The 23,241-nt window shown below is 39.9% G+C and overlaps 1 pseudogene; it reads right to left on the bottom strand.

The window, feature by feature from the left end:
• Nucleotides 1–8,816: 8,816 nt before the first annotated feature.
• On the bottom strand, nucleotides 8,817–10,169 carry LOC102825515 (annotated as a pseudogene).
• Between the last annotated feature and the right edge of the window lie 13,072 nt (nucleotides 10,170–23,241).

Genomic DNA, 23,241 nt, shown 5'->3' with positions numbered 1-23,241 from the left:
ATATATCACAATAAATAAATCTGAGTTCTGAGCACATACTTTATTATTAAATGTTTGTACACTGGTTTTAGTGTTTTTGCGAATATTTCTCCCTTCTTCCAATTAAAAAAATACTTTCTGGGCTAGCTCTATTGCTTATGTAGTTTAACCTGAAGAAGAAAACTGAGAACACTTTTGGCTTCAAATGAGCATTTTTGGGTCCAGAGGGGAGAGAATACCCAAATTATCCCTAGAAAATAATGAAGTATAGTATCTGCTCCAAAGAAAACTCTTTAAAGTCTCCAGTAAAAGCCCCCATGTAAAGACATTAACCTGGCTAATCTTCATGACATTGTAAACAGAGAACTTTCATATCCAGAAAGGGTGTGTTAGAGATATACAGGAAATAGACACAGTGAAAGAACATTAGAGATTACCTTGTGTGGCATACTGGTGTGGCACTCTAAGATAAGTTTTGGATCACAAGGTTGGATGTTCAAACTCACCAGCTGCTGCTTGGAAACCCTATACAGGGTCTATATGAGTCAGACCTGACTAATGGCACTTAACAACAACAACAATCTTCAAGATATCACTGAGGGGCCTGGGTGGAGACCTTGTTGGCCAGCAGTATGGCAAGACCGAGGACTCCTGGGCCCAGAGTCAGTGACATAGCCACAGAGGACTTGAGTGGAGAGTGAAGTGTCCAGCTGATAAGAAGTGAGGGCATATGCACAAGAACACCCACACTTGCAGATAACACCCACTTGACCTGGCTTCAATGACTGAATGATCAGAACTCAATTAGAAGAAGAAAGAAGAGGTAAAAAAGAGTAATCTGATACAATATGATGAACTTGACCTAAACCTGTGGATGCAGTATCTCCAAAGAGGGAACAAATCTTTACACCCCCTCCATACACAGGGTAGAAAGGGATGGGGAACTTGGACATTGATTACCCAAAATGGGGGGCTACAAAGGCAAGAAGTGACTGGCTTACAAGCTTTTAAGAGGGAGTCTAGATTCAGAGGGCATGAAGGAAGGTAGAATCTCCACTGAGTAGTATCCAATCTGTCTGGGCAGGGCTGATGAATGGAGATGGCGATAGGACCCTTGTGGTACAATAGTGAATAATTGCTATCAGGACTGACTGTGAGGGTTGGAAATGTAAAGGTAGATGTTTTGTAGCAAAAGGAGGGGAGTGCAGGTCCTGGAGCGGAGGTCTCTGGGACCATCAAGGGAGAAGAATGTAGTGCGGTACCCTATCCAGAGAAACAGTGATGCCAGAGATGGAGGCAGAGACAGGGATGTGGAGAGATGGAGAGGCTGGGGACTCTAGACCCAGAGAGGGATAGGGGCTGTGTGCTGACGACTGAGAGGCAAGCTTGCGGAGTGTACCCTTTGGTAGGTTGATGATCCATGGAGGGGATTGTACTCATGGCAATGAAATGATATACGATAGAATGAATGCAAAGCTAATGTTCTCCCATGTAAATGATCACATAATTCACTATAAAACATTAAAAAAAAAAAAAAGAAGAAGAAGATATCACTGTGGGGGATTTCCAGAAAGATGGGAGACTAACCAGACATGCCACCCAGATCCTCTACACCAAAGAGGGTTTCATTTCAGAAATAGACAATCCATTGAAAGGACAAAGGAGTAGAATTAAATAAATGTAAGACAGAATTAATGACATTGAAGAAGAATCTCTTAGAACTACTCTGTCAGAGGAATAATAAAAGAAAACAAAGTCTAAAAGTTACGTGGGCTACCATCAAGAGAAAGAATGTATTACATGTGACCACATTTCCAGAACAGGAGGAAAAAATACACATAGAAAATTATCAAAGATTTTTAAGATGATGGACTAGGCAGGCATGCTACCCAGACCCTCTAGAATAAGATACAGAATACCAAATAGAACAGATGCAAATGATAGTTCTGGAACCCTAGGGGTCAGGGAAAAAAACAGAGAAATGGGATTGAATGCTTACTAAGAGAAGAAGTTGAACAAGAGTGGTGAAAAAAGGAGACAGGCAAATCTTGTCAACTGGCCAGTTGCAACAAGGCCATCTTGAACTTCTGCAAGTTGCTTGGAGGCACAGAGGCAAACCAGAGACTCACAGCAAGAAAAGTGTGATCCTTTCTTGTTCCCCACACTTCCCTGGTGACTAAAGACATGGCAATCCCACATCTTTGTTCATCCCACCACAGCTCTCACTTTCTGGGAGATTGGAGCTACACAATTGTAAACCACATCATTGTGAATTGGGTGCTAAGAGCATCACTCATAGTACTTGGATTCAGGTGAGCCCTGCTCTAGACCTACAGCCGTGGACTAGGTGGAAATCTAGTGACTGATTGTTCTGCCATAGACTGCCAACTAGGCTTGAAAGACCCTGACTCCAGTTAATCTGAGGCCTGAACAAACTACTTTTGGATTTGGTACCTGGAACATAGACAGGTAGGGTAAGCACTGGATTGCAAGATTGGTTTGAATTGCATGGTTGGAAACCCTATAGAGGGTCATGGTGAGTCTCACCCAACTCAACAGCACTTAACATAGGAACTCCACCTAGGGTCAGAGCACCACCATCTTAACCTCCTCTAACCTATCACATGAGCTTCTGGGTTAGCAGAAGTCTCAAAAATATTTCTCCTTTCTGTGACTGGCACCTGCCCTAGCCCTTCCTTTCATTGTTTTTCTGTGTTAATTCTTTCTTCTGCTTCTTGTTTTTATGCTTTCTATCTGCTTTCATTCTCTTTTCTTATGTTTCTCTTTTCTCCCTCTTCTTTCTCTTCTGCTTTTTTTGTTGTTGTTGTTACTGATTTTTTTAAAATTTTTACTACTCTCTGGTCTCTTTTCTTCTTCCTTCTCCCTAATTGTGTTTAGTGCTTAATTTTCTTTTCACTCTCTCTCCTATTGTTTTCTTCTACTGTTTTATTTTTCTTTTCCTCTTTCCCTTTTTTTGTTATTGCACTATTTTATGCTCTTTTCTGGTCATTCATCTATGGCAAGAAATTTGGAAGACAGCTAACTGACTTAATGATGGGAAGAGATCCACATTTGTGTTCATTGCAAAGAGATGTGGACCAACAGAATGCAGAAATCATCAGACAATATCATTAATATTACATGCAAGGAAAATTTTTCTAAAGATAATTTTTAAATGGCAGCAACAGTACATTGGCAGGAAATTTCCAGAGGTTCAAGCTGGATTCAGACAAGAATGGATGTCATTGCTGACATCAGATGGATCTTGGCTAAAAACAGAGAATACCTGAAAGATGTTGACTGTGCTTCACTGCCTATGCAAAAGCTTTTGAATTTGTGGACCATGACAAGCTATGGATAATATTTCAAATCATGGTTACTCCAGAACACTTAACTATACTCATGAACAACCTCTACATAGACTAAGAGGCAGTTGTTTGAAGAGAATAAAGGGATGCTGAATAGTTTAAAATCAGGAATGATATGTGCAAGGGTTACATTCTTTCACCATATTCATTCAATCTGTATACTGAGCAAATAATCCAAAAAGCTGGATTATATAAAGAAGAATGTGGCATTAGGATTAGAGGAAGACTTTTTAGCAACCTTTGGTATGCAAATGATACCATCTTGCTTGCTGGAATGAAGAGAACTTAAATTACTTACTGATGAAGAGCAAAGAGCACAGTCTTTGGTATGGGTTGCACCTTAATGTAGAGAAAGCAAAAAATGTCACCACTGGACAAATAAATAACACCATGATACATGCAGAAAAGACTGAAGTTGTTCAAGATTTCATGTTGCTTGGATCCACCATCAACACTCATGGAAGCAGCAGTCAAGAAATCAAATGATGTATTGCACTAAAAAATGTGCTACACAAGACCTCTAAAGTGTTCAAGAGAAAATAGATCAGTTTGAGGCCTAATGTTTGCCTAACCTGGGAGTGTGGGAGGCATGACTTGATGGTGGATTAGAGAGAAGGGCCATGCAGACCTCTGCCAGTAATAACATGGAATACCAGACAAATACGGTTCAAAGGATGATCCCAGAACTCTGAACTCCATTTCAAGGAATATTTAGAAAGATTGAAGATTAACTGCAAGTGGGATTTGAAACAGAAGCAAGAAAAGTGGTGTTTTTTGATTTGCAGCAGCCAGCAAGTCCTGGCGCAGCCATGCTGAGCAGATCAGAGCAGATACAAGACCAAGAGAGCACTCCCACTGGAGAGCTCTGACCAATCTTCAGAGATAAAGGTGCAAACATTTCTCTCCCCTCCCCCATTCATTTATCTCTCTCTGTCTATGCACCTCACTCTGGTGACTAGAGGGGTTGCCTGAGCAAGTGGACATCCCCTACCCTGAAGCGTTCTACTATGCACATGCACAGATTAGCTCAGAAAAGATCACTAGGTGCAGAATCAAAGAAATGGGAGGAGTCAACAGGAACAGCTCAAAATGGGAAGGACTTCTAAAATGGCTCTGGCCAGCTCTGAACTCTGTCTCACTAGGAGAAACATTTTAATGGGCTTCAGGAGAGGTGAGAGAGGCAAAAAAGAAAAAAAGGCCAAAAACTAAATCTTGACTTATAAGAAGCAATGGTGACATATTGAAATTTCTCAGGTGGCCTTGAAGGCAAGATGTTGAAAAAGGGGCGTTAAAGTCTTACTCATATTTTACTAGAAATTCCTTTGGTGTGTGTGGTGATAATTTACTTTAGTGTCCAATCTGTTTTTTTGGGGTCCCCCTTTTACATTTGGGAGGCTCTTCCTCTCTGTTACCCAAGAAGAGACAGCAATTGCAGTCATACAGCCAAGCTACAATCACAATCTATGAAATCCCACTAGCTGGGCAAGAGCCAATACCAGCTGCTACACACCAGAGCAACATAAATAGCCAACACCTGTTAAAATATCTCTGAGTTGAGTCATAAGAGAAGTGAAAAGAGAAACTAATCTCCTGATGACATCTACTAGGAGGCAATCAGAGATCTTAAAAATACATAAAAATACATTCATCTAATTATTGAAAATTCAACTGCACCACAATGTTTGAAAAGAAATTAGGTAAAGTAGCTTAAACAAATGATCTGGCGGTAGACCTAGAATTCCTATTAGAAGGAGGTCAGACTTTGGAACTGTCTGATAAGGAATTCAGGATAATGATACTGTGGTGCAAGCAAATGCTCCATAGAGGGATTGAGAAAAATAAGGAAGAGGTCAAGAAAGTGCTACAGGAACAATCAAATAAGATAGAAATAGCATTGGAAACAATTCAAAACCTGAAAAAAGAGTTCCAAATGATTAATAAAATATCAGAAATAGACAATACACTGAAAGGGCAAAGAAGTAGAACTGAAAGATGGAAGCCAGAATCAGTGAGCTTGAAGACAAATCTCTCAATACTAATACAATAGAAGAGCAAGCAGAAAAAATAATTTAAAAAATCTGAAGAACTCTAAGATTCATGTGGGACAACATGAAGAAGAATAACCTAAGGATTATTGGAGTGCCAAAACAAGAAGGATAACAGAAAACCATTAAGTAGATAGTTGAAGAGCTGCTAGAAGAAGATTTCCCTAACATCCTGAAAAAAGCATTCAAGAAGCTGAACAAACCCTAGAAAGTATAGATCCCAAAAGAAAATCACCAAGGCATATCATAATTAAGTTTTCCAAAATCAATGACAAGGCAAGAATCCTGAAAGCAGCTATAGAAAAGAGGAATGTTACCTATGAAAGCAAGCATATAAGATTAAGCTCTGATCTCTCAGCAGAAACCATGCAGGCAAGAAGGCAATGGGGAGACATATATACAACCCTGAAAGAAAAATCTGCCAACCAAGAATCGTCTACCCAGCAAAACTGTCAATCAAATACGATGGTGTAATAAAAACAGTCCAGAATAAATAGAAGCTAAAGGACTTTGTCACAGCCAGCCCAGTACTTCAAAACACCCTAAAGGGAGCTTTCTGGACTGAGAACAGACAACAACCAGAGATTGACATATGTGGCAACACCACCTGGAACTCAACTGACAGATGGAAGAGTCCCAAACAGAACATAACTAAAAGAATGACTTTAGGGTTTGGGAGGTCAGTCTATGATCAAAACAATTACAATGCAAAAGATGGGGAAAATATAGGAACTGAGATCCAGGTGGTGAGGGGGTCAAGTAGATTTCAGGATAAAATAGACTGTTTTAAATGGAGGAAAATGTTAATAGAATATAGAATAACCTCAAAGAAAATTAATACTTCGCAATATATCAAGAAAATGAAAATCCAAGAAGAACATGGAAACATTAAAACTATGAAGAAACTGACAAGAAAAGCACAAAAAACATGAACTCACCACAGGAAGGTATTCAGAACAATGAAAAAAGCAGCACCACACACAAAAAGGAGTCCTGGTGTGTGGATTAATGTGCTGGACTGCAAAGTCAGTTTGAACCATAAGGTCAGTGGTTCAAGATCACCAGCTGCTCCTTGGAAACCCTATATAGAGTCACTATGGGTCAGAATTGACTCGATGGCACTCAACAACTCACACAAAAACAGCATAATGACAGCAATTAATTTATAACTATTGATAATTACACTGAATACCAACAGATTAAATGCACCAGTTGAGAGATAGAGAGTGGCAGAATGCATAATAAAACAAGATCCTTCAATATGCTGTCTGTAAGATACACCCTTTACATACAAAAAGAAAAACAGATGAAAAGTTAAAGGATGGAAAAAATTATACCAAGTTAATTGCAATAAAAAACGAGCAGGAGTGACAATACTAATCTCTGATAAAATAAACTTTAAGGCAAAAACAAGCATAAGAGATAAAGACGGACATTATCTCATGATTAAAGGGTCAATTGAACAAGATGACATAACCATATTAAATATCTATGCTCCCAATGAAAGAATCTGCAAATATGTAAAGTAAACCTTAGTAGAAAGAAATAGACAAATCTACAATAACAGTGGGAGATTTTGATACATCACTTTTGAAAAATGATAGAACAGCCAGAAAGAAACTCAACAAAGACATAGAGGAACTAAACAACACAATCAACCAACTTGATCTCTTACATGTGTACTCTGCATTCAATATAACGACAACACAATATGCCTTCTTTTCCAGCGCACATGAAACATTCTCCAGACCACAAAACAAGCCTCTATAAATTTACAAACATCAAAATACTACAAAGCATCATCTCAGATCACAATGCTAAAAAATTAGAAAACAATAGTAGGAAGACTAAAGAAATAAAGTCAAATACATGGAAACTGAACAACACCCTGCTTTTAAAAGCTACTGAGTAGTAGAACAAATAAAAGGTGAAATTACAAAATTCCTAGAAACAAATGAGAATGAAAACACAACTACCAAAACCTTTGGGACACAGCAAAAAATGTGTTGAGAAGACAATTTATTTTAATAAATGCACATGTCCAAAAAGAAGAAAGAGTTAAAATCAGCACATTAATACAGCATCTCCAACAATTAGACCAACAAAGTAAATTAAAATCACCAGAAGAAAAGAAATAATACATAGGAGATCAGAAATAAACGAGATAGAAATCATCTGAACTATAGAAAGAATTAACAGGACAAGAAGCTGGCTCTTCAAAAAGATTAATAAAATTGACAAACCATTGGCAAACCAAACAAAGAAAATAGGGAGATGACACAAACAACACACATAACAAACCACATGGGTGATGTCACACCAGAACCAATGAAAATCCAAAGGATAATAGCAGAATACTATGAAGAGTTGTCCTCCAACGAATTTATAAATCTAGAGAAGATGCATATATTTTTAGAAAAGCACGATCTACCTAAGCATACATAGAGTGCAGTAGAAAACTTGAACAGACCTATAACAAAAGAAGAAATCATCCCATCTTAAAATGAAGCAAAATATATTCTTGACTTCTCCCACCAAGTACTACTCCATTACTTCACTAACTTCTACAGCAAAACCTCAAAAAGATTTACGTAAACTTACTGCTTCCAATTTCTTTTCCTGGTCTTCTCTCCTCCCCAACACTCCCAGTTTTCAGAAGGAAGATTTACTTAACAAGTTTCACTTGGTACAATACATCTAAATGGAAATTACAATACAAGGCAAGATTCAAATCAAAACCTCAGAATTTTCATACAAAGAACACAACCAAACTCCTAGTATTGGTATTGCATCTCAAAATTGTCCCCAAAGTGTACACTCACATGCCTTACAAGATATTAAACCAAAGAACTAGAATTAACATATATGCCAAATGTTTTCACTTTGAATCATAGACATAGTTCCTATATTTGAAATTTACAGAAAACCATGTTTCTCAACATGCATCCCGAGTTTTCAGTGTATTGCGGTATAAGAGCAACATTTAACATAAGTGAAACTGCCTTAACCTAAATAAGTTTACTGCTTAGATACACTCCCTACAACATAATTAACTTTAGGAAAGCTGAAAATTGTTTTAACAGTTATGGTCAATACTGAACTTTGTTGTTACATCCTAGATGAATGTTTCCATGTTCAAAATTACTGAGTTTGAAGTTTTAAAACAACCCCCACTTCCACTTAAAGTAACCATGAATCACAAGCCTGTAATGCAAAACTGTTAAACTTAATTAATTTTTGTTGGTTTTATTTTCTTAAAAAAGGAAAAAGGAATTTAAAAAACAAAAACAAAAAACAGCTGAACAAGTGAGCAGAATCAATTATATTTCCCATTTACCAACCATACTGGTTATGCTAGACATCTCTCCTCCCATAGATGTACAGCTCTCATTTCTGTAATAGCTGTAGAGAGTTCCTTCTCTACCTAAGCGAGATTGGACTGATAATCACTGGAGTTTTCCTGCAGAACTTGGTCGTATGCACTCATACTGCTCTGACCACCACAATCACCTCCATAACTACCACTCAGCTGCTGGCTAGCAGGACCCACATAACTAGACTGATTGGATAAACCCATGCTGCCCATCATTTGGCTCCATAAGCACCACCAATTGCCCGTGTGGTAGAATTCAAAAAGACTTCTACATAACTGTGATTGTAAACCCCTCAACTTGTTCCTACAGTAGATTTCAAGAAGAACTCCACATACCTGTGTTGCATATTAGCTTTGACTTTTGCCGTAGCTGCCACAGCATCTTCATGAGTAGTAATTTCAACATCAGTCTCACTAGTAACTCTGCGATTGTGTCCAATGTCAGCGTGTACTCTCATGGGGTTAAGAGGTGGGAAAAAATTGTAAATATCATTCTCAGTGGCTCTGTAAGCTAACCCACTCTTGTGTACACAGTGCCTGTAATGCTTTGGAAACTGGACCCACCATCTCTACATTTAGGATCAGACAGTTCTGATAAACAGTAACTGAGGTCTCTTTCAAATCTATCAGACCCGAAACCACATCCATCATTATAACCACCATAGTCATCATACCTGCCATACACTCCACCACAGGCACCACGCCTCAGCCTTTCAAATCCCACCCCTCTCCCAATGCTATTATACCCTCTGCCAGACCCCGGCCTATCACAGGGACCTGGCCACTGCATAGCCAGGAGCTTTCGAGGAGGATCATAGCGGGTTTGGACTTCAGTTCGGTTATGCTTGACAATTTCAATGTACCTGTGCCCTATTCTTTCTTTGTGTTTCTTTAAGGCCTTTCCAGCTATCTCCTGTGAAGCAAATTACTCAAAGGCCTCCACCCCTGTGCTCCACACCTGAAAGTCTACTGGCAAGTGTTATCCCATTTGGCACAATTTCCAACCCTGAAAAGAACTGAACAATTTTTTTCCTTGCTACAGCCAAAAGGGAGTCCTCTAAGCCAGATGAAACCATCGTTGGCAGTATCAGGGATATTCGGACCTATATGCTTCAACACCCAATCCATTTCAACATTGTTGGACTTGAATACTTCCACGTATCTGTGTCCCATGGTTTCTCTGTCCTTCTGCAAAGCTAATTTCACTTCATCTTCAGATTCAAATTTGACAAATGCTTCACCACTTGGTCTGCCTTCTCTGGTGTAGATGAAACGAATACCTGATGTGCCATTTTGGATTTTGCAATCAGAGAAGAAGCACATCACCTCATCAGCTGAGCAGGACCAGGATAGACCCTTGACTTTCACCACAAACCCCTCACTGCCTTCTGTGATCAGCATCATGGTGACTGTTGGGATCTTGGTGGTAAGCAAGATGCAGTGCAGTGTGGGTGTGGCTCTGCCCTCCAATGGCTATATCTCTCCTATTCTTTTTACTGACTTTTTCTTTTTTCACTGAACTAAGCTGTTGCACGGGAGAAAGATGAGGCTTTCTGCTCCCGTAAAGATTTACAACCTTGGAAACCCTGTACCGGGTTGCTATGAGTAGGAACGGACTCCCTGGCACATAACAACAACAATAGTAACTGAACTACTACTCTCCTGTCTCCAGGTTGGATGGAGTAACTGGGTCTCTGCTTGCTGGTCATGAGAGCAGCTACACATGGGATGAGCAAGTGTTTCCCATTGTCTGTCATTAATCAAGTGGTGCAAGAGTGAGTGGTGGCAGTTGCTTGATGGGTAAGGCAGTAGGTGGTAGGTGTGGTAGGTATGGCTGACTAGTGAGGGAAATGATGTCCTCCCCTGGTTACATGTGGCAAAATGAAAGAAAAGAGACAAAAAGAGGAAGAGGATAAGAATAAAATGGGGAGAAATAAAGGGGCACAAATAAGAAAATAGAAAATACAAAACAATAAAAAGGAAGGAAAAATGGGGAAAAAATGAAAACAAATGAACAAACAAAAAATAAGTGTTGCAGGAATGCTGTATGTTGAATGGTCTATTGGCGTGTGTGCCCAGGAGTGGAGTGGGGCAGGAGTCTGACTCATGTTCTGCGCATGCATGCATCCTTGATGGAAGAAGCCACAGGCAGGAATCTTGAGTTCCTTGAGATTATGACCTGTCAGTGACACAGGCACTGTAGACTTAGGGCTTGATATTCTTGGGAAGTGTGCTGTTGGGTAGTCACTGGTAGTGGGAGGTAGCCCAATAGAACTAATTGAGTGTGGGACGATACGGCATCATCCATAGCAACTAGGTTGTTGGAGATTCGGGAGATTCTCATCTCTGGTCACCTGGAAGGAATGGTGGGGAAAGAGGAGAAAGAACTTCTCTGGTTGAAATTTATTGACATGGGATCAATGTACTTTTGGGTGAGCATAGCCAATTATCCACTTCATGTCCTTACTGAATCACGTAAGGGCTTCCAGAGCCCAAAATCCTCAACCACTCTCCCAATAGGACTTCCCCTCCATGTATGTTCTCAATCCAAGTGATGAGGACTTTCTACTAGTGAGTTGTTTGATTCCCCTTCACTGACTCCCTCCTCACTCTCTATTTGCCTGTGTTACTGGAACTTTCACCTGCTTCGTGACACTTTCCTCTCCCAGTTCTAGGTCATATTCTGCTCACCTTGCTTCACTCTGGTTCTATCCATACTGTCTTTCTGGAAACTCTATTAAGTTTCCCTCTTTTTCCCCATCTAGGTTGTCTTCTGTGTCTTAACATGGCCAGATGTAGAGTGGAGCCAGCTTCATTTCTTTCCTAAATCACTGTTTCTCTTTGCAACTGGTTTTTTGAACAAATTTTATCTTCAGTTGAAGGTTACAGTTCTAGGATTTTCATCTGTATGTGTCTCACTCAGTTTTTTGCATCACTGTTGTAGAAGAATTAGGTAGAGTATATTATCAAGATGCCATCTTTTCTCCAAGCCTTCCTTGATCTCTTTAAGGATCCTACATATCTTTTGAATTTGTCATCAACTAGATATATTACCATTTCTTCCTCAAGAAGATTTTTTTACCCTTTATTTTGTTCACTTGTTTGAGCCATCTTATGTTATTTCTTCATATGATTTTTAATTGTCTATTCTCTCTGTGCCTACCACTCATCTGTCAATTTGCTGTACTGTGGAAGTTTTGTGTGGACTATAATAGTGAAAGCTATGCCACTGGTATTTTAAATACCATTAGGGTACACACATGGTAGACAGGTTTCAGTTGAGTGTCCAGATGAAGACTAGGAAGAAGGAGAGACAGACTACTTCTGAATGCTTAGCCACTGACAGTGGAACACCATCACATAGCCCCAGAATATTCAATATTGAAACATGATTAGTAGCACCAGAATACTGTCAGCTATTGTGCCAAAGATGAGCCTCTCTTGTTGGAAGGCACTCAAAATATGACTGAGGAAGAGCTGTCTCCTCAAAGTACAGTTGACCATGATGACACAAATGGAGTAAAGCTTTCAAGATCTTCATTTGCTGATGGGGCACAACTCAAAATGAAGAGAAACAGCTGTAAATATTCATTAATAATCAAAACATGTAATGTAAGAAATATGAATCTAAGAAAATTGGAAATAGTAAAAAGTGAAATGGAATGCATAAACATCAATATACCCAATGAATTGGCACTGGGTATTTTGAATCTGACAATCACATGTTTTTCTAAGCCAGGAATGACAAATTGAAAAGGAACAGCATCAGATTCATAATCAAAAAGAAAATATCAATATCTGTCTTGAAGTAAAACGCTGCCTGTGATAGGGTAATATCCATACTCCTATGTGGGAGACCAGTTATCCCACTATTATTCAAATTTATGCACCAATTGCTAGCATGAATGATGATAACTTTGAAGAACTCTACCAACTTCTTCAGTCTGAAATTGATCAAACATGCAATCAAGATGCATTGGTAATTACTAGATATTGGAATGCAAAGGTTAGAAGCAAAAAGGAAAGAGCATTCATGGAAAAACATGACCTTGGTGTTAGACTCGATGCTGGAAATCTCATGATAGAATTTTCAAGATCAATGACTTCTTCATTGAAAATGCCTTTTTTAACAATATAAAAGATGACTGTATACATGGATCTCACCAGATAGAACACACTGAAATCAAATTGAATACATCTGTGGGAAGGGATAGTGGGAAAGCTCTGTATCATTATTCAAAACAAGGCCAGAGGCAGACTGTGGAACAGACCATCAATTTCTCTTATGCAAGTTCAGGCTAAAGCTGAAGAAAATTAAAACAAGTCCACAGGAGCTTGAACATATCCCACCTGAATTTAGAGATCATCTCAAACACACATTTGATGCATTAGACACTAAAGACCAAAGACCAGAAGAGTTTTGGGATGACATCAAGAACATCATACAGTAAGAAAGCTAAAGGTCATTAAGAAGAAAAGAAAGAAGAAAAAGATCAAAATTGATCTCAGAAGAGACTCTGAACCTTGCTTTCCAACACAGAGATGCTAAAGCAAATGGAAGAAATTAGAAGGTGGTAAAAGAGCTTAACAGGAAATTTCAAAGGGCAGCTTAAGAAGACAAAGTCAAATATTACAATGTAATGTTAAAAAACCTGAAGTGAGAAAACCAAAAGGGAAGAACACACTCAGCATTTCTCAAGATGAGGAAACTGAAGAAAAAATTCAAGCCTCAACTTGAAATATTGAAGGATTCTGTGGCCAAAATATTGAATAATGCAGAAAGCATCAAAAGAAGATGGAAGTAATACACAGTCACTGTACCAAAAATAAATGGTCAATGTTCAAACATTTAAAGAGGTACCATATGATCTAGAGCCAATGATCCTGAAGGAAGAAGTCCAAGGTACATTGGAGACATTGACAAAGAAGAAGGCTCCTAGTATTTATGGAATACAAATTGAAATCTTTCAAGAAACTGATGTAGCACTGGAGGCACTCACTCATCCATGCCAAGACATTTGGAAGACAACTACCTGGCCAACTGACTGTAAGAGATCCATATTTGTGCCCATCCAAAGAGAGGTGATACAAGAAAATATGGAAATCATCTGACAATACCATTAACATCACATGTAAGTAAAATTTTTTTAGAGATAATACAGAAATGGTTGCAACCATACATTGACAGAGAACGTCAGAGGTTCAAGTCAGATTCCGAAGAGGATGTGGAATGAGGGATATCATTGATGATGTCAGATGGATCTTGGCTAAAAGCAGAGAATACCAGAAAGATGTTTTCTTGTGCTTTATTAACTATGCAAAGGCTTTCTATTGTGTGGATCATGACATGCTATGGACAACATTGTGAAACATGAGTATTTTGGGACACTTAATTGTGCTCATGAGGAACCTGTACATAGACCAAGAGGCAGCTGTTGGAACAGAACAAGGGGACACTGAGTGGTTTAAAATTAGGAAAGGTGTGTGACAGGGTGTATTCTTTCACCATACTTATTAAATCTTTATGTGGAGCAAATCTGAGAAGCTGGACTGCATGAAGAAAAATATGGCATCAGGATTGAAAGATGACTCCTTAACAATCTGCGATATGCAGATGATACAACCTTGCTTGCTGAAAGTGAAAAGGACTTAAAATAATTACTGATGAAGATCAAAGGCCATACCCTTCAGTATGGGCTACACCTCAATGTAAAGAAAACACAAATCCTCCTCACTGGACCAATTAATAACATCAAGATAAATGGAACAAATATTGAACTTCTCAAAGACTTCATTTTGCTTGGACCAGGCATCAACACTCATGGAAGCAGCAGTCAAGAAATCAAAGATGTATTGCATTAGGCAAACCTGCTGCACAAGACCTTTTTAAAGTGTGGAAGAGTAAAGATGTCAGTTTGAGGACTAAGGTGAGTCTGACCCAAGCCATGGTATTTTCAATAACTTCATATGCATGTGAAAGGAATACCATAGAAGAATTGATGCATTTGCATTATGGTGTTGGAGGAGAAAATTAAAAGTACCATGAACTGTCAAAAGAACAAACAAATTTGTGTTGGAAAAAGTATAGCCAAAATGCTCCTTGGAAGCCAGGATAGCCAGACTTTGTCTCTCATACTTTGGATTATCAGGAAGGACTTGTCTCTGGAGAAAGATAGCGTGTTTGGTAAAGTAAGGGTGAAAGAAAAAGAGGAAGACCCCCAGCGAGATGGACTGGCAAAGTGGCAGCATCAATGGGCTCAAGCGTGGCAACAATTGTGAGCTTGGCCCAGAATTGGGCAGTGTTTTGTTTGTTGTACATAGGGTTGTTTTAAGTCAGTACCAACTCGCTGGCAACTAACAACAAACAACAACCTATACCACCGGAGTCCTGGTGTGGCGCTGTGAATGAATGCACCAGACTGCAAAGTCATTTGAACTGCAAGCAATTCAATCTCACCAGCTGCTCCTCAGAAACCCTATACAGGGTCACTGTGGATTGGAATCAACTTGACAGCACTTAACAACCACAACAACACCTATACCACCAGACTAATTTAAAATATATACCACTTCCCTACTTCAGTATCCCTATTGCGTCCATTTTGGCTTCCTGCATGCAGTATACATTGCTCGACCTGCTTTGCTAGAGTGTCTCTGAATCAGGGTGTGAACTTCAGGGCCAAGAGGTACAGTTTCATATCCAGCAACTTACTATCTGAAAAGTCAGACATATCATACCTGCTGCAGAGGGTCTTGTGAAAATTAAATAAGATTTACAAAGTCAAGAACAGAACGTTAACAATGGTAAATGCTAAAGAAACACATAGTTTAGTTCTTAATGAGATTGAATATAGTTCCATTATGGACACTGGGGCACACCAGGCATTGCTTTTAAGTGCCTTTGAGTCAGTTCCAACTTGTAGCAACCTTGTATAGGGGTTCCAAGGAGCACCTAGTGGGTCTGAACTGCCAAACCTTGTGGTTCGCAGTCCAGTGCTGATCATACAGCACCACCCCAGTAGTCCACATGTGCCAAGTTCATTTAATGAATGATTATATGAGGCCAAGGGTGCTAGTTAGAGTAAGAGTTTCATGGATGGCAAAGACACAGAGAAGAGAACTTCTGAATCAAGATGGTGGTCATGGAAGCTGAGAGGGCATGGGGGATAGCATCACTAGTGAGGAAGACTCTAATCTGGGATCAAAACACTTTAACCCAAACCCCAGGCCAATGTGAACAATCAGTTCCTTTGACAGAATGCAATGTGAAGAACTTAATATTGTTCTTATGATGCATTATAGTCACAATTTCCTCAATAGAATCCACTAAGCTTTTAGATATAATTTCTAGTTTATAGCAAACAAAGAGGCAAGATGGCGGCACCACACATGGCTCAGATGTCCTGCAGTTGGGACTTAGTGGGCTGCAGGCTACAAGACTGCTTCTCTGTGTCCCCATCTGCATGACCCATAGGTCGTTCCCATCAACAACCAGCAGTGCAACCCACTGCTGTGAAATGCAAGACTCTCCACTGCAGCTCCTCAAAAGCTTGCTACAGTTTCCTTCCTAATTCTTCACTTCCCCCCATCTTTACAGGGCTCACATCCGCATCCTGGGTTGTCAACTCTTACCTCCCCCTTCCTTCCAATTTATGATCCAAAGGCATATCCCTCAATAAATTCCTTGCACATTTAATACTATACTGATATCTGCTTCTTAGGGACCCAAACTAACACAAACGTTTCCAAGACTTGTCAGATAATGCAGACAGGAGGATAGGACTTAGGAACTAGCTCACTCTCTCCCAATAGGCAGAGAATGATGTCCTGAGAGTTATCTGAGGCAAAGATAGTCCTTAACTCAATGCATTACCCACTTGAAGAAGATGTTTCTGGTGGTAATGTGGGAAAAGACGCAGGAAAGAACACACTATCAAGGCATTTGAAAGATATAAGGAGGAGCACTGGTGGGCAATGCTTACAAGGACAACAGAGATGCTTAAGTTGTAAGGATGTCTTGCAGAGGGACTATGAGAGACTGAAGGCCATTAGCAAGCTAAAAGGAAGAGGCAGATCCTCTTTGGAAGGCTTCAAAGAGGCCCACATTGCCTGTAGCAGAAGAATGGACACAGTTTGACAACAAATCAGGCCCTGATCATTGAAGTCCTGAGCTCCAGAGACATTTAAATGTTCAGTCAGTCTGTTATGCTAAGATCAGAACCTATGATACACTGGACCTAGGTTTTATGTCTATACATTCAGGGACTTCATACTGGTAGCTTGAAATTCATAGGGGAATATATACAAATCAGTAATTACTATAATTCAAGGCATTGTTTTCTCTGTTTCAGAGAGCTGGCTGTTAAACATTTACCAGCAATCCCTAATCACAGCCCTGGTTGGAATGCCTGAGATCCTGAAACATGGGTTGGGGACACTGGATGGATATCCAGGGGGAGCTGGCTCAGCAGGTTCACCAGAACCCTCTGAACCCACAGAGGCAATGCACTCTACTTGCAAGGCCTCTTCCCCACAAGCTCATGATCCCTGCCCCTGTTCTACTGGATGCCAAGCTAACAGTGAGGGTCAAATTACAGCATAACCTGGTTGGGTATGTTCTGGGCATGAGAAAAGAGGGAAGGGGAGGGGATTGGAGGAGAGGAGAAAAGAGAAGAGAAGAAAGCGCTGAGAAAATTACCTAGTGTCTGGCAGAATCTAGGGACATCCCCCTGGTACTAGATGTAGAGAGTGCTTGATTAAGAGGGTCTGAATGTAAAACTGGGTAAGCAGGATTGCATTGATTTTGAGGATTCAACACATGTTTTATCATTCTGGCAAGGACCCCAGGTATTATGGATTGGATTGTGTCTCCCCCAAATATGTGTCAACTTGACTAGGCCATGATTCTCAGTATTATGTTATTTAGCTTCCATTTTGTAATATGCTGTAATTATTCTACAAGTTGCAAATCCCATCCTCTATGATGTTAATGGGAGTCCTAGTATGGTGCTGTAGGATAAGCACTGGACTGCTAACCGCAAGGTCAGTGGTTCAACTCCACCAGCCTATTCCTTGGAAACCCTAGACAGGGTGGCTATGAGTTGGAACCAACTTAACAGCACTTAACAACAACAACATGATGTTAATGATTTAGGATTAGAGGAAATTATGCTAATGAGGCAGGATACAATCTATATAGATTTAGCTTGAGTCAATCTCTTTTAGACATAAAGAAGATTAAACTAGCCAGCAGGTATCAGAGAGACTTCAGTACCACCCAGGAAGAATAGTCAGGAGCTTAGAGCATCCTTTGGACCCAGTGTCCATATGCTATAAGCTTCCTAGACTCAAGGGAATATTGATGCCAAAACATACAGTGCTCTCCAAAGAACACCAAGCACACAGATGTTGAAAGGAGACAAGGACCTCCACCAAAGCCAAGAGAGAAAATAAAAACCTTCCCCTAGAGCTGGCACTCTGAATACAGACTCCTTGCTTCTTAAACTGTGAGAAAATATATTTTAGTTCATTAAAGTCATCTAATTGTGGTATTTCTGTTATAGCAGCACTAAACTAAGATACGAGGAAAGGCTGCCAAATAAAATTAAAGTTTGTATCATGTAACATTTGGTATATACTTATTTGTTATTTATCTGAAAAGAAAAATTAACTGTGCATCCTGTAGTGCTATTTGCTAAATCTGGCAACCCTAACCCCAGGAGATGAGAAATCTTTCTGCTAGAGTGACTCTTAGAAGCTTGGAGAAAATAATCGCTAGTACCACCTGAAGCAGAAATGTGGAGTAGTCTTGACAGAAGAGAAAAGAAAAAATAAAGTGACTGAGAGAAGGGAGCATGATAGAATGGTTATAATATGAGCCTGGAAAAGCCCCAAGAGGATTATGGTCCATGAAAGGGTCCAGGGACACCCCATTCATTAAGACCACCTGGCATACACTGGTGAGAGAGGAAGTAGCGTGACAGATGCACAGTGGTGTCTCCGCTGTAGGTTGAGGGAGATGGCAGGGGAGGTAGGCATGCTAACGTTCATTGGATAATGAGGTCCTGAAGTGAAAGAAATCAGGTGGTTGCTTTATGACCACCTTGCTGCAATTCCTATAACCACAAATGAGAGGCACCATGAGTGGAAGAGTATGCATACAAATACAAGGGAGCCCAGAATTTCTGCAGAAATGTGATCAAAGGTAGAAGGATAATCATTTTCTAATAGTAGATTCCTGGAAAGTCTAAAGATTCAGAACTAGTTATATGAATAGTTCATCCAGCTTGAGAATGGATCCATTAAATACAGTGAGTTAGAAATTTCTGTGTTGATAGGCACGAACTTTGCAATTTAGTATTAAGTGAAAAAATATAGTGGAAGAATATTAAATACATACACATATTCATTTTAACATAGTCTTATCCAGCTAATAAGGAGCTCTGATAGTGTAGTGATTACGAGTCGGGCTGCTCACCTCAAGGTCCAAAGTTCGAAATTACCAACCATTTCACGGCAAGAAAGATGGGGCTTTCTGGTCCCGTAAAGATTTACAACCTCAGAAACCCTATACAGGAGTGGCAACGAATCAGAACCAACTCCATGGCATATAAGCCCCACCCCCACCCCCATCTAGCTAATGTGAGTACTTTGCTGTATATACATTATACATCAATAAAAATGCATTGATAAAATTTAAGTATGAATAAAGACATTCTGGTAGCACAGTGGTTAAGCACTGGGCTGCTAACTAAAAAACTGGTGATTCAAACTCAGCAGCTGCTCTGTGGGAGCAAGATGTGGAAATCTTGTTTCCATAAATACTGCAGCCTTAGAAATCTATGAAGCAGTTCGACTGTGCCCTACAGTGTCGCTCACTATGAGTCAGAATCGACTTAGCAGCAATGGGTCAAGTTTCAATAGCATAATCTCATTATTATAAAATGAACATGTATAAGGGGGCTTCAAAAAGGACATATACAAAAATCCATTGTCTTTGAATCCCCTTTTCCACAAACTTTTTGAAGCCGCCTTGTATGTGAGCATACATGTGTGGATATAAAATTATATATGCACATATGGTGTGTGTTTTTGTGTGTCTATCTGTGTGCAAGTTTCTGTAAAAATCACATGTGTGTTCATTTGTGTATGTGTGCAAGCACAGCCACACTAAAAATCCCCACCTGTAGCTGCACTATCTTGTCCAAGCCCAACGTCATCAAGCACCTGCTCCCAGAGATGCAAACAAATCAAACTTGCACTCACAAGCCCAGCCACTGACATTACCTTTCCCTGAGAAGCAGGTGGCTTATACATGCATGCCCAACCTCACTTGCACTCACAACCCCCTCCCAGAGATTAATGCCTTGACTACAAAACCCATGTGACCAATGAGAACACTCCCTGTACCTATGTCGCAGTAATCAGCTGGAATGATCCATCATCTCACCAGCAGTATCAGTCATAACCTCACAGGCACTAGCTCTACTTCAGCCAGACAATGAGCAATAGATCTGGTGGCCTCATCCAACATTGGTCTGCCTACAATGCCCCACATCTCACATTCAAACAATTCCTTCTGGCCATCTGCACTTGTACTGAAACCCCTTGGTACCTCAGCTACTGAGATGTCAATTCATATACATGACATAGGCCTATCCTGTCCATCCAAGTAGCACTTCCTCTAACTAGAGATGGAGACCAGCTACTCTCACTTCCAAAGAATGATTGTTAGAACCAACAAAAAGACCCAGTTGTCCACAAAGGACTGTGAAAAGATGCTGACCACCCAACACTTCTCACTTGATATCAGGGAAAGAACCTGATCCCATACTTGCACTAAATCTGTTAAGTGAAGACCTATGAGTCTAACCACAGAGGAACACACATGGTGACCCACTAGTGAAAGTAATGTTGTCCATAACTGCTCTTGATCCACACCATCAAAAGTCTTTGCATAGTCAATAATGCATAGACTGTCTTTCCGGTATTCTCTGCTCTCAACCAAGATCCATCTGACATCAATAATGATATCCATTATCCCATGTCCTTGTCAGAATCTGTCCCGAACTACTAACAATTTCCTGTCAATGTACGGTTGCAGCCATTTTTGAAATTCTTTTAGCTAAATTTTACTTGCATGTGATATTATTTATATTGTCCAATAATTTCCACATTCCTATGGGTCACCTCTCTGTAAAATGGGCATAAATATGGATCTCTTTCAATTAGTTGGCCAGGTAGCTATTTTCCAAATTTCTTGGCAAAAGTGAGTGAGTGCCTCCAGTGCTGCATCAATTTATTGAAATTTTTCAATTTGTATTCCATCAATTTCTGGAGCTCTGTTCTTTATCAATGCATTCAGTGCACCTTAGATTTCTTCCTTCAGTACCATTGGATCTTGAGCATATGCTACCTCTTGAAATGGTTGAACATCAATCACTTCTTTATGTTAAAGTGACTGTATTTCTTTCATCTTCTTTTGATACTTTCTACATCATTCAATACTTTCCTATGAGTCAGTACCAATTCATGGTGACCCCATGTACCACAGAACAAAACACTTTCAGGTTCTGTGCCAATGTCACATTTGCTGTTACATTTGAGCCCACTGACACTGTGATGAGTGACTGGTGGGTTTGAATTGCTGACCTTGCAGCTAGCAGTCCAATGCTTATCTTTTTTTTTTTATGTTTTATTGTGAATTATGTGATAGTTTACATGGGAGAACATTAACTTTACATTCATCGTATCGTACGTATATCGTTTCATTGCCATGGTTACAATCTCCTCCATGCATCATCAACCATCCAAAGGGTATATACCCCGCAAGCCTGCCCTTGGTCATCAGTGCGCAGCCCCTCTCCCTCTCTAGGTCTAGAGTTCCCAGCCACTCCATCTCTCCATGTCATCATCTCTGCCTCCATCTCTGGCACCATTGTTTCTCTGGGTAGGGTCCTGTCCAGTGCTTATCTTAAAAGCAACACATGAGAACTCCCAAGCATACTCATTGCTATCAAGTTAATTCAGACTCAACTGAGACTGCACATCTTTAAGTGTCTGGTGGAGGGAAAAACTGAAGCCAGTGAATCATCTAGGAGACAGGTACAATGATTTCTGAGGTTTACATGGGGAGGGGAAGGCAACATAGAACGAAGAAAAAGGGGCTAAATTCGGAGATATTTTGAAGGGAAAATTAATGGGAAGTTTTGAATTTTTATTATGGAGATTGATAAGAGTTAATAGAATCAAAATTTGTTTCAGATTTCAAGGCTGTGTGGCTGGAAAAACTGGGTTGACCTTGAAGGGGCACTGAGAGTGGGTGACTGGCCTGGAAAATTAAGTCTGAAATGAGCAGTAGATTGAGGAAGACATGAGACTTCAAGCCATTTGGGGGTTTTGTACATGGGTATTCAGAGGAGTCAGGAATGTGGAGGAGTGTTTCCAGTGGGACAGGGGGTGGAGAAGGCAGAGGGCCAATGGTCACACTTAGGGAACCTTGGCATCTAGAATGTAGAGGGAGGAAGAAGAGTCAAGATATCAAATGGAAGAAAAGAGCCAAGGGAAAGTCTGGAGGAGAACCAAGACAATGAAAGGCCAGAGGAGTTAAGTATATCAGATTAAAATAGTTTACTTCAGAGATTTTTGTTCTTTGGGTATTTGGTATTAAGGACAGTATAGAAAATGTTTAATTTAGTGTGTTTGGTTGAATAATATCATTAATAATAGGGCATTTTAAAACGGAAAATTTGCAGTTAAGCCAGGGATGTGACATGTCGTATAAAAAGGAAGACTGGAAGTAGTTTCAAAATAAAATAAAAAGGCCAGTAATTATAGAACCAAATAGCTTTTCAGACAGATACAAGTCCTGTTCAGAAAGATGCCGAGTCTGGGCATACATTTGCTCATCAGTCTGGAAAGTGTGGTCATTTTTAGAATCTCCTGTCCTCAGCCAGCTCCCCAGACTCCCAGCCTCATCTCTAAAATCACATCTTCCACTGGTAACTACCCATGGCATACTGGCTTTCCTCCAGTACTGTGGCAAGCAAATATTATTTGCTTCCTTTTCTTTAGAACTGGTGAGGTTTATTTCTTTTGAGGTCTTAAAACTCCTAATCTTTTCTGGTGTTTAAATTGTCTCTACCACTGATGTACTGTGCTTTGAAAATATTTAGGCCAAAACTCACCGAAGCAAAAACCAGCTAAACAGATAAAGCATATAAGACATAATAAATCACAGAAATGAAAACCTCACAAAGCTAGAAGCTGACCATCAAGCACTCCTCTTACATATAACATGCTGTTGCCAAGTACCGTGGAGTTGGTTTCTACTTACAGTGACCCTGTAGAGGGCTTTCAGGAGTGGCTGGTGGGTTTGAACCACTGACCTTGTGGTTAACAGTCCAATGCTTATCCTAAAGCACCACACCAAGACTCCTTAGAACAAAACCAATCACAAAGCCTCTGAGGTCCAGAA

The sequence above is a fragment of the Chrysochloris asiatica genome, unplaced genomic scaffold (assembly GCF_000296735.1).
Source record: "Chrysochloris asiatica unplaced genomic scaffold, ChrAsi1.0 scaffold00122, whole genome shotgun sequence".
In the NCBI taxonomy this organism is placed as follows: domain Eukaryota; kingdom Metazoa; phylum Chordata; class Mammalia; order Afrosoricida; family Chrysochloridae; genus Chrysochloris; species Chrysochloris asiatica.
The sequence above is the reverse complement of the archived record's forward strand: the minus strand, read 5'-3'. Positions and strand labels throughout refer to the sequence as shown.